The sequence below is a fragment of the Arachis ipaensis genome, chromosome B10 (genome assembly GCF_059453495.1).
Source record: "Arachis ipaensis isolate K30076 ecotype BB chromosome B10, ASM5945349v1, whole genome shotgun sequence".
NCBI lineage: Eukaryota > Viridiplantae > Streptophyta > Magnoliopsida > Fabales > Fabaceae > Arachis > Arachis ipaensis.
The window spans coordinates 12,713,925-12,727,598 of NC_142435.1; the positions used below are offsets into that span (position 1 = coordinate 12,713,925).

At 34.5% G+C, this 13,674-nt stretch overlaps 1 long non-coding RNA gene across 1 annotated transcript; it reads right to left on the reverse strand.

The window, feature by feature from the left end:
* Window positions 1-3,020: 3,020 nt before the first annotated feature.
* On the reverse strand, window positions 3,021-4,673 carry LOC148579181 (uncharacterized). The gene is made up of 2 exons (XR_015905402.1): window positions 4,532-4,673; window positions 3,021-4,072 (listed from the first exon to the last, which is right to left on the reverse strand). It is a non-coding gene; the product is annotated as an uncharacterized LOC148579181 (long non-coding RNA).
* Between the last annotated feature and the right edge of the window lie 9,001 nt (window positions 4,674-13,674).

Sequence of the window (13,674 nt, forward strand, 5' to 3'; positions counted from 1 at the left end):
TGATAGCTTGTGATAGCTTCCATGTTTTCTCTGTGAAGTGACCGAAAGCAAGAAGAGAGATGAGAGAGAAGAGAGAAGAAAAACTTTGGAAGTAATGAGTGTTATCAATTATAATCAATTAAAAATCAACTTCCCATGCTTTTGCCTTGCAACGTGCAAAGCTTCATTAAATGCCATCAAATCAATTTCAGAGTTTTATTTACCAAGGCATTTAAAGATATTTCATAAAATTTGAATTCCATCAAAAGAGGGAGAGAGGTAACCGAACAAAGCATGCATATTTCGCTTCTTTCTTTTCAATTCGGGCCAATCCCTTGTTGGTCTAGTACAGAATTTTAATTTGGGCTTTGTTAACCAAAATCTGGCCCAACTAATGAAATAATAATTCAGCCACAATCTTTAAATCATTTTTGTAACCAAGACTGAATTTCTTCAATATATTGGGCTTGCTAATTTTTCTTTCTTTCGGCCCAATAATGAGATCTGCAAGTAACAAAATTATTAATTAGCAAATATGAATTAAAATTCAATTTAATAATTTTGTAACTAATTAAGTTAATAATGTTTGATCATCATCAATTTAATTTTGAGTTTTCCAAACTCATCAATCTCCCCCTTGATGACAAACATTATTAAAAATTGAAATGAAAAGAGTAGAGTTTAGAATACTCCCTTTTGAAGATTTAGAATCCTCCCTCTTTTCAAATGTTACATAGCTCCCCCTAAATATATGGCACTTTACCAAGGGATGCAATACTTGTAACATATTTTATCAAGCCTATAGCCACCATGTTTTCAACATATGGTATTTTGAGATGTTGAATGGATTGATTTATGAGCAGAAATAACATGATAAACACAACTTGACTTGTTATCATATAAATGATTTTCTGCTCAATATCAATAAAAAATGTTTTGAGTACAGAGTACATAAAAACAAAAGACACATTTGATAATTCCCAAGAATTTGCTGCCAAATCATTTGATTAAATAAACAACATTTTCCAGCCATCATATCAGAGCAAAATAATTATAAGTTTACAGCAAGAAAAACATTTTTAATCAAACATAATCATATCAAATCAAAAAAAAATTATCCATCATTCATTCACATTTCAGAACATAAAGGGATTATCAACAACTAAGTTCCAAATACAGCAACCATTTCAACAAAACAGATCATAATTATTGGAACAAATAGTTTGTGTACAGGGGTGATCATGAATCACAAAAGATTTCAGCCCCTGTTTCTTTCAACTTTTCAATTTTTCCAGCTTTCCTCCCCCTTTTGTCATCAAAGGGGAACCTGCAAAAAGTGACAATGGAACACACACAAATATAACCAAAACCAAAATATCCAAGAGTTTAACAAAACAGAGGTCTAGAGTATCCAAACAGCCTACAAAGTACCAAAATGAACCAAACAGAACCAGAATTCAAATAAGTCAATCATCAGAAATGTTTTACTCAAATCCAGATTCATCATCCTTATCGGCAACCCCATATCTTCTTCGAGATTCTGAAGCATCATACCCCCTCTTTCTTGGCACTTTGTCCAAGCTTTTTTATTTTCGTATGCTTGCTTTCGAGCGGCCTTGTAAGATTGCACCATCAGTTTGGACATGTTAGAAAACTCAGTGAGAAACTCCTGCCAACCCTATTGGTTATGATCCGGTAGTCATAAACCGGCCCATTTATGCCTATCAATCAGAATTCAAATATAATAATAAACATGATTTATCTTCAACTAGAGAGAATCTCGTCCTTAATAACCCACTCAAAAGCAGACGAAGGTTGGTTACCAAAAGACCAGAAAAAGATCTCAACCATTCTGAAGAGTAACACTTTATAAATATAAAACTCTAACTATTTAAAAGGTATTACTATTCACTCTAAATTACATTATACTCATTTTTTACTCTTACTAACTTGAGTGTCGGAGTGCCTTTGCAAGTGTCTGCCACTCCCGTTCCTCTTGAAGTCGACGTATACCTCATCTGTCTGAGGCGAAGGCAAGCCCAACCTTGGACAGAACGAGCTATATACCATTCAAGGTCTACCACGCAAGAATATTTGGCACCCACCGTGGGACTGAGTTTACTTAAGTCCACTATCATTTTTTCGATCTGATTATTTATCCTTTTTTGCAGGTTATAATCAATGGCGAAAAAGCAAAGCAATTCACCTTCTCCTCCTCCCACTACAACCGAACTATTAGTTATCAATGAATTGTTGAAAGCAAAAATTTAGAAGATAACTGAACTTTTGAACCAAAACAGATGAGATGATTAGCAGGGCCAGAAGAGTCCTAGTCATAGTTATCAGAACCGAACCAACAATCAACCCGGCCAAATTACTAGATCATTGGGTCGCTGGTTCAACCGGTGCATCACAGGTTAAACCGGTTGACCCGGTCATAATTAAATAATTGTATAAAATTTAATTTTCTATATTAAATTAACTTTTTTTCTAATTCATTAATCAATTAGTATCTATTACATTATTCAAATATATGTTAAAAAATATTAATACTAATAGATGTCATATAATTATCAATAACAAAAATATGTTATGATTAATGAAAAGTTTTTGCTTATCTTTTTTAATTTATAGATATTTAACAAAGTTTAATGTTTATTTTAATAATTATATATCATTAAAAAATAATTAATTTAAGAAAGAGTAAATATAAAATAAAACATAAATTAAATTAATATGAATGCTATTTATTAGAATAAAGAGATAAAAAATATCTTAAATTTGCATGACCAAAAGAGTTAATACATAAAGTTATTAATTAGAATATGTCTAATAGTTAGTAATATATTTATAAAAAAGACAATATATTACAAAGAACAAACTTGGTCTAGTCAAGGTTCTGAAAATCGGACCGGTCATCAAACCGCTCTAGTCACTGGTTCACTGGTTCATTGGTCAATCGGTTTAACCGGTGGTCCAACCAGAAAAATCGTTTTAAAATAAAATAATAAATAAATTATAAAGGACCAAAGATGAGGACATTCCAAGAACTCCTATTAGATGCAATAGCATTCAACATTATCACATATTCTCACACACACAAATACAAACACAAATACAAAGCCTTACATCAAAGAACAACCACAGCAAGTGATTTGGAAAGAAAATGTAAACACCGAACAATCACAAGCATACACAACATGTGAATATTATTATAGCAAACATAATAACAAAATAGCTCTTCTAATGCATCTCCTAAAATATCCCAAATAAAAAAGGTACATGATCTGATCCACTTGATTCAGAAAGTTACATCTATTAGAAAAATTAAGAATCAACTAAAAGAAAAAGAAGAGGAAAGCCTGGTTGATTCAATTCAATTCGCTGAGAGAGTTGGGATTTTGATTCAGAAATCATGCCGATGGTGGATTCATTTTCAGAGGACATGATACTTCCTCCCAATATAAGCTCACTGCGCATAAGCACATTGAAGTGTCTCAAGAAGCTAAACTACAGAGGTTCCAATATCTGAATGCTCTTCATACACTTGAAATTCATTGCTGTGATGTCCTTTATTCCTTGCCTGATGAAGAACTTCCTTCCACCCTTAATCAACTTTGTGTCCAAGAATGCCCTTTGCTGACTCCAAGACTTTTAAACCAAATAGTGGGAAGGAGTGGTACAAGGTGGCTCGAATTCCACACATACAAATTAATCACCAAATACTCTATTTAGGGAACCAGTTCCAAAGCTAGGCACTCAGGTTAGAGGACTAAAAACACTATGTACAGGCAACATGTTATGCATTCTGATGAGGACAAAAGGGGTGAGTAGGAGAGATTTTGTCACAAAATCTGAGCATAATTAAGTCACAAAATTACATAACACAACAACAATTTGTTCAATATTGCAATTGTTTTTTCTAGGCATGTTTGTGTACAAGTGTTTCAAGTAATTGGTTTTTTTCTATGTAATCTAAAACACAAAAAACACAAAACACACAACCCTGAGCTGAATAATCAAATAATCATCTACAAATTTTACAAAAACACAAAGCAGCAATAGCACAGTAGAGCCAGAACCCAAATTCAGCCTACAGTATTCAACAATATCGTAAAACAGAGTAAGTTTCCAGCATTAATAAAATAACAAAACACTAAAACAGAGTAACAGTTACATAACATAGTAAGTTTCCAGCATATTAGGTGTTCTGGACTAAAACAGAGTAACAGTTACAAAAATAGCAAAACACTAAAACAAATTTCCAGCATTAGCAATCCATATATACATACAAAAACAACAAAACACTAAAACAGAGTAACAGTTTCCACTTTCCAGCATTAGCAACCAATCCATACATACAAATTTCGGAATTTCCACAGTAATCAGAACCATACATACAAAGAAGACCAAAGAACGAGAACGAAGACGGAAGACCGAAGAAGAAGAATTAAAGAACCAAACTTCAAGCCAAGACCCTAGAAGAATTGAAGAAATATGGAACAAAAATTGAAGAAGAAATTCAAAGAAGATGAAGATGAGGAGCACTCACCTGGGTTCAAGGAAGAAGCGGCGGTGCTGAGGACGGCGGCGACGATGAGGGCTAGGGTTCGGGGTTCCTTTACTTCAGAGGGATAGGGTTCCTTCGCTTCAGATGAATGAATGGCTGAATGGGAGGGGGGGTTCTGGTCTCTGGATCGGGTTTTCTTTTTTTTTTTTTTAAACAAGTTAAAAAACGGCGTCGTTTTGGGGGAACCGGCCGGTTATCGGTCCGGCCCAACCGGCCGGTTCTTGGCTGATTCGAAAGTTTTTTGCCAGTTTTCTCTCGAGCGGTTATAGAAGGAGGACCGAACCGCTTGCATTGCCAGTTTCCAGTTGAACCGGTTTGACCGATCGGTCCGGTCTGGTTTTCAGAACCATGGGTCTAGTGGTTGCAGGGTCCTTTATAACTTCAAGGACTCAAGTTTGAACCCAGCGCTTAGCATATCCTCCAATTTTTTGAAATTTGAGTGATGCGCGTGCTGACATCAGCGGGCCAACCGGTCCGGTTCGATCCTAGGTTTAGGCCGGGTTTGATTATATTTTCCAAGTTTGACCGGTTCGTATGCTTGCCCGATTAAAATGTCAATCCGGACCGGTCTAAGGTCCAGTTCACCGGTTTTCCGATCGAACCGGTTGGTCCGGCCAGATTTGATAACTATGGTCCTGGTAATGGTGACAGCGATGACGATCACACCTCAAAAATAATGACCGCGGTAGTAGTTACTCCAAGGTTATCAACAAAGAGAACAAGTCCTTACAAATTCTCTAGTAACATCATCTTATGGTATACAATTTTAGTTGCATATAATGCATACCCGACTTCCATGTTTTCATTTGAAATTCTAAATTAGCATAATTATACAAGCGTTTGATGTAACATTCCGATTCTCCACAGAGTTATTTTCAGAAATTCTGTGATGAGAAGTTCGATAAATATCTGAGAATCATCTCATCATAAAATAATAAGGCGGATTTAGACTTGATAAGTGAAAAGAAAAGATATACCGTGAGAGATAAAAATGTGTCTTAAGCCAAAAACCGTATCGATAACGATGAATTTAACCGTCGAGTTAAATTCATCTATGGAATCTTTACTACTAGCTTATCTTGACCGAATTAGCTTAGTAAAACATTCTAAATTTTATTCAGAATAAGATACTCTCTGCTGATGATTTCTCAGTTGCCGGTTGTTTAAACCGATACAATTTGAAAATGATAATCTTACGGTTTAATTATTGAACCATTTTCTTTCCTCTCTTTGGAAATTTGGCTAAACCTTCAAGAAAGCTATCTTCAATCTAAATTCATGAAGCCACTAGAAAGATTATCTAGAAGAAAAATAAAGAACCAAAATACCTAGCTTAATTAAAATCTAACCGAACTTAAATCGAACCAATTTTTCTTTAACTAAATCACTCTCTCTAGATTAGCCACTTAACCACAATTAACCACACTCTCTCTTCTCTTCTTGCTGGCTGAACCTCCTCCACATATTAGCCAAGAATGATGAATCATTAGAAAGCAATTAATGAAGGAACACATGCAATTAGACAAGTGTGCCTTCCCTTGATTATTGTCACCGAACCACACCTCTTTTTGACCACCCAACCCTTTATCATCAGATCATTCTTCATATAAGCCATGCTATTATTAAGTGAGAACAAAAAAAGAAGAAAAAATGAGAAGGGAGATAGAGAAAGAGAGGAGTCTGAGAGTTAGAGTAAACCGAGAAAGAGAAGAGAGTTCTTCCAATCTTCACCACCACTTTCACATTATTCCTTAAGCCTCTAGCTAAACACCTTCATCACTTTGGAAGTTAACCGATTCACCGGTTAACCTAATAGAATCCTCTCAAAATAGAATATGCATAACTTTTATTTTGGAAATAAGAATGCTCTGAAACTTAAACCAAATGAAACTTAAGTTAGATACGAATATGTGGACATAAAGTTTTCATAAATCTGAGTCCGTTTGTTATATTAATTATTAAATAGACAAGTCATAAAAATGAGTAAGAATATAAGTTGTCCCTAGAAAGGTTTACAGTTAAAAGGTGATGCAGATGTATGTTTAGTAATATGGTGATGCGGATGTATGCTTAGTTATGTGGTGATGCGGAGGTATGTGTATTTATAAGGTGATGCAATGGCATGATGAAAGAAAGAAAATAAGAAACCAAGAATCAATGAGATAATTAAAAACGGATAATTATTTATAAGAATCAATTGTTTGATTGAACCTGTGTGCCAAATTACTAATGTAGAAGTGCCCGCCTGACTGATAGCCTAAGATTGCTAATGCGAGAATGTCCACCTAACTGATAGCCTGAATGAAAAAGATAATTGAGAATTATTTGTTTGACTAGGCCTTTGTGCAAACTGCTAATGCGGAAGTGCCCGCCTGACTGATAGTCTAAGGTTGTTAATGCGGAAATGTTCGCCTAACTGATAACCCGTTTCTTACTGTGATGCACATAGAAATGTGAGCAACATTATTGTGATTTGGCCTAACTGACATGGTAACCGTGATGCCAAGGTATCCTAACTGACATGGGTTCGCCCATGATGATATCAATGTGCCTGACTGACACAGTAAAGAAACCATATTCGGACAACCGACGCATGAGCTCATGGCCTGCACTAGGAATAGGCATGCATCATAAATTGTTTGCACATTTGATTGTGATTATTTACTGTTCATTCTTTCTGTTATGTGCTATCTATTTCTTGTTAATTTTCTATTTTCTGATTCTTGTCTGTATTTTTAAAATTATATGATTTAAAATTTCTCCAAAGCTTAGAATAAGATAGTAAAACTAGGAATAACAGTCATAGAGAATAGCATAAAGAGCGGCATTAACCCCAAAGGAAGATGCCAAGAAAGAGTTATGTTAGAGCCCGCGATACGAAAGTAGCCGAGAGACTTAGCAAGCGAGTTGTTACGATAGATCCAGAACTCTAGATTTCACAAGAGAGATGTGTTTTTACGATGTCACCTTATTGGGAACCATATAGGTTCTCATCCCTTCCTTTTCCCTTTTACCCATAAATGGAGGATTTCGACTTGAGCCGCCACTGGAGTTCTATTCAAAGAGGTACCAGAGGAGCATGTGTTTTCGGACCCTACAGGAGATGCTTGAGACTAGTCTTGAGACGATGTTTGCTGACTTATGCTCCGAAGGTAGAAAGAATGTAAGATAGATGGTCTTTGTTCCTTAGATGTTTCTTTCCCCCACCTTTGTAGCATTTTTTAGGGATAGGACTTGATATTTTCTTTTCTTTTGTTAATTTGGGTACCAGCTTAGGGGTTTTCTATATGAACCAGGTATTTGGGAAGTTTTCAATTGTATATACGTCTCTCTCTCTCTCTCTCTATATATATATATATATATAAGTATGTCAAGTTTGTGTGAACTAACTTGAGATGTATATATGCATGAGAGTTTTCTGTAATCTTATTGCTAATTTAATTTTGTTGTTAGTTTGGTATTTATTTTATATTGTATATCTCTGATGATTTTTTGGTTGCTGCTAACGGGTTTATTGAGAAAAGCATATGATAAAAATAAGCTAACATACACAATTCCGTTAGTACGAAAGGCTCATATATAGTAAATATTATCGAGTCTAGAGTTTTATAGGATTACTAGGAAGTGACACCTGATGACTGGCAGTGATCCAGACCTGTCAGAAATTGGGTCGTTACATTTGATCAAATAACGAAGTTGATTTTATTATTTTTGATATATAATCAAGAATAAAATTACATATGATCCAAACAATTTAAGTCAAGTTACAATGAATTCCTCTCGTTATTTACGTTGTTATTGCTTGTAATTACTATTTTGTTCTTCAACTGCATTTTGATTCCTCACTACTAGTTCATGCTATCCTATTTGTATTTTTTTTTTATTTTCTCTTGGAATAAGAGGGTCTAGCTTTTGGTTTAACAAACGAATTCAAAATACGTATTTACAATGCTCAATACAAAGAGGAAAATTTTAAATTAACTTGGAAGAAAAGTAAAAGGCAAATAACCTCAACATATCACATTAATAACTCATTTTTATCACGATAAAACAATATGTACGTGTAATCTAGCTTACTCATGTCAATCTTTTATTTCAAATTTCAATATATCATAGCTTCTAATAAGGTTGACCTTCTTTAAATGCATCTAATGTATTGTTTTCACTATACATTTCTGTGTCAAGTCTTCTATATAAGATAACACAGTTATAACAGTACATGCCGACTAGAGGAAGCTGGGTAGTGCTATAGCATACACTTTACGACAAACCCACCAAATCAACCTCAGCAACAGTACCGCCATGTAGACTATAACTCGAAAAGTTTCAACCTCCTAATAGAACTCAACTCTAAATTAGATACATAAGACTAACTTATACAGATGATGAAAATAAGTTCAAGGACATCCGAGATACATCACACGAGCTAAGAAAATAGCTATAGTATGGAACTACAACATAACATTCAAAGCTCATCAGACAAAATGCATACATTTTGCGATAGTACCCTAATGAGTACATGGAATATCTTTTCTTTAAAGATGTATCATAGCTAAGTTCATAAGTTGAAACATGGTGATGTGCTCTTTTTCATTAATGAAATATCTTTACTCTTTTACTTTCAGTTTTTTCTATTATTCTCATTCATCACTATCTCCAATTGATTTATAAATCATCCAATACACAATCAATCAAAATTAATCATTCCGTCCACGAATATTCAAGAACCACATACATGTAATTCAATCCACCATACCCTTTGTTGAGATATACTTCCTTATAAAACGCTCATGTTACTGAGTTATTCGTAACCGATTTTTCTTATACCAAAACAAACTTACAATTTGAATGGTCAAATCCCAAAAAATGAATAATCCGTCAATCGATTTTAAGTCAACTGCTTAGGCTTACCCAAGGGATATCCTAATCCATAATTCAAACTCAGTGTTCTTCACCGAATTGTAATTCAACTCTCAAGCAAACCGCAACTTTTACTAAACTAGTGCTTCTTTATTATCTGATTGGCAATTTCAAATACTATCCACAAACAAATATTCTCCACAATCCAAACAAATATCTAAAGACATCTACTAGTCCAGTGATCGATTAGAAACAATATTCAAATCACAACAAATGACTTAATTAACTAATCAAAACTGAACTATACTCCAGTTTTCAAACATTTAAAAGGCCAAGCTATCTATCACCTTCCATTATATCTAATAACTGACCATTAAAATCGGTTACTCAAACCCAAATACGACTAACGCAAGTGATACTTTGCTACAATTATTCAAATTCAAAATCACTAACCGATGTATAAGATGGTTATTATGCAAATCACAAATAGCACAAATTTCACTATCTCTGTTCATCAATCCTAACGTCACCCAAGACATAGCTCTTGGTCTCATCAATAAAACAATCCTCAATTCACAAATTACAATTCAGCGATATTTACTCAATTATCCATTTCACAATGTTCAATCATCATCCCTAACCGATCCTACCATGATCACATAAACATACACATATCAAATCAACACAAAAGCACAATATATAATTTAAACAAGTTCATTCTTTAAAGTTGAGTAGTCAGTTCATCATCAGCAAAACATGACCATACCACATTGTCCAAACAAAAAACATATAATTCTTAAAACAAATAAACTATTATAGAGTAGCCATATCCTCATCTCCACCCTCCTATTCTATATCATCATCTACAAGTCCTCCGTTCAGAAGAATTCTGCACGGGTCCATAATGACAAAATCTACAGCAGGAGCAATAAACTTAGTTTGCTCCGCAACCCTATCCAATCCAGCCAAGAACATTTCCAACCATGGTTCACCTTGCTATCCTCAGTTAGAGAAAATCTCGCCCTTAACAACCCACTCAGAAACAGACTAAGGTTGGTTACTGAAAGATCAAGAAAAGATCTCCACCAGTCTGAAGAGTAATGATAAACCATTATTTTATGGTTTATCTTATACTCAATTGAGTAGATTTTATCAACTATTTACCCACTTATTCATACTATTTGCATGGTTTTACATTTTCCTTCCTAATTATGTGCTTTGATTGAAAACATGCTTCTTTGGCCTTAAGTTCCATATGTTTAAATCCTCTCTTATTACCATTAGATGACTTGATATGTGTGTGAAGTGATTTCAGAGATTACAGGGCAGGAATGACTCAGAGGATAGAAAGGAAGCATGCAAAAGTGGAAGGAATACAAGAAATTGGAGAAATTGCTAAGCTGTCCAGCCTGACCTCTTCGCACTCAAACAGCTATAACTTTAGCTACAAAGGTCCAAATGACACGGTTCCAGTTGCGTTGGAAAGCTAACGTCCGGGGCTTCGATTTGATATATAATATACCATAGTTTCCCTGACGCTAGGTGACGCGACCGCGTGCTTCATGCGGCCGCGTCACAGTGACGAAAATCAGCGTGTTTGAATTCGCAACCAGCGAATTTTGCGCTGTTTCTGACCCAGTTTGCGGCCCAGAAAACACAGATTAGAGGCTATAAAGTGGGGGAATGCATCCATTCAAAAAAGAGGCTTTCACATTCACAATTTTAGGAGTAGATGTAGTTTTTAGAGAGAGGGGTTCTCTCATCTCTCTTAGGATTAGGATTTAGGACTTCTCTTAGTTTTAGGAGTGATTCTCAATCCCAGGTTCAATGTTCTTTTATTTCTTTTCTCAATTTTGTTTATGACTCTCTATGTTTAGATTGATTTTCTATTTAATATATTTTGAGGTATTTCAGACTTATGATTGCTTTCTTTTATTTATATAAATAATTTGGATTTTTCCCTTTTGGCTTTGGTTGAGTCATTGGTAACTCTTGAGTTGTCAAACTCATTGTTGATTGAAAATTGGAATTCTTCAAGAATTACTTCGAGATCCAATAACTCTAACTTTTCCCAAGAAAAGACTGGGACTTGAGGATTCGAATTAATTCGTCCACTTAACTTACCTTCATAGTTAGAGGTTAACAAAGTGGGAGAAAAATCCATTCTCATCACAATTGATAAGGATAACCAAGATAGGACTTCCAGTTCTTCTACCTTGCTAAGAGTTTATTTTACAGTTATTATTATTTTATTTTACTTGTCATTCAACATACTTTTTACCTTGATCCAAAACCCCAATTTACAACTCATAACCAATAATAAGAACACCTCCCTGCAATTCCTTGAGAAGACGACCCGAGGTTTGAATACTTCAGTTATCAATTTATTTAGGGGTTTGTTACTTGTGACAACCACAACGTTTGTACGAAGGGATTTCTGTTGGTTTAGAGACTATATCTACAACGCGACTGTTTTTATAAAATTCTTTACTGGCAAAAATCCCAATGTCAAGTAACATTCTATAAATACAAAATCTTAACTACGTAAAAGGTACGCTATTCACTCTAAATTGTATTATACTCATTTTCTATTCTTACTAACTTGAGCGTCGGAGTACCTTTACAGGTGCCCACCATCCTCTTGAAGTCGACGCATACCTCATCCGTATCAGGCGAAGGCAAGCCCAACCTTGGACAGGATGAGTTTATACACCATCTGAGGCCTATCACGCAGGAACATGTTACATCATACATTTTCGAGCTCGAGACTTCTTATGGAGTAATGAGTATTGTCTAAAATAATTGAAAGTTGGAAAATGACCATCATGATTAATCATAAATTCACTTCAATTCGCATATGTTTAATTCTTAGTTCAGGAAACTTCAAAACCATGATATGAATAATATTCATACATATACAACGTATTGGAGAGGAATTTAGGGACCGAAAAAAAATTCGCACCTGCAAATACCCGCCGGGATTATCTGCAATAGAAAGGCTAACGAGGAGCCACAAAATCTCCACGAGGACGAAGACCCGCCCCTCGAATAAATGGGGATGGAGGCATACTTGAAATAGATTGTGAGTGGATTGGGCTTGGAAAAGAAGTAGGAGATTAGGCAAAGTGGTTGGAATATGGCTTCGCGTGAACTCTGAATGACGGTGGGGGATACCTGTAAAGGACTATTATGTTTAAGTTAGCAAGAGTTTTAGGCAGGCTTACGTGAATTAGGATTAAGAGATAGTTGAGTTTGATGGGATATTCATACAGGGAGGTCATGATTTGGCCACCATTCTTATGTCTCTCTACTTACAGTATTGGACAAAATTTCCCCTAATTTTCAGAGAGTTCCCCCACATTATAGTTGTGGATGAGCTGTGGGTTTATATATAAAATGGTGTCTAATAAGGTCTTAGTTGTCATGCAAATCGGGTCGGACACGGATCATAGAACCCATGTCCTACGTAGTTCAGGTAAATCGATGCTCCTATCAGAACTCACATGGTTGGGCCTCCTTGATTCTAAAGAGATTGGGTTAACAATTTCAGACCATGGTATCATATTGGACCATGGCTTAAATTGTATTTTTATACATACATTTATAGAAGTGTTTTTTGCTGTATTGATAGAATTGTTCTACTTATTATGTTAAAAAAATTATTATTATTATAAGTTGATAAAAATAATTGAAAAAAAATCACTTGATAATTCTCAGTGAGATACGTTTTTAGACATAATAATAATAATAATAATAATAATAATAATAATAATAATAATAATAATAATAATAATAATAAATATGAGAAAAATACTTATTGTTGTTTGATGGTTGCTTTTATATATTTTTTTTATATTTTTATTCATATTATTTTTTTTGGTTTTTTATATTATATTTGTTTAAGTGAATTAGTGAGCTAGTCACTAGATCATTCCATGTAGTTATTTTATTTGGATTATAATTATAAATGTGAATCAAATTTGGTTATATTATTTATAAAATTTGATTATAAATTAATTGTTGAGAATATGAATCTATTACCATGTTCTTAGGGCTGGAAGTAAGTCGAATTGAGTCAAGCTAGACCAAGCTCAACCTCGACTAAATAAAATTGAGCTTGACTCACGACTTGACTTATTAACAATCGATCATATTTCTTAAATTCAAGTTCGACTCACCGAAAGCTCACGAGCTGACTCGAGCTTACGAGCTGGCTCAAATAATAGGAACATAATCTATAATTCTATATCAATAAATTATAACAT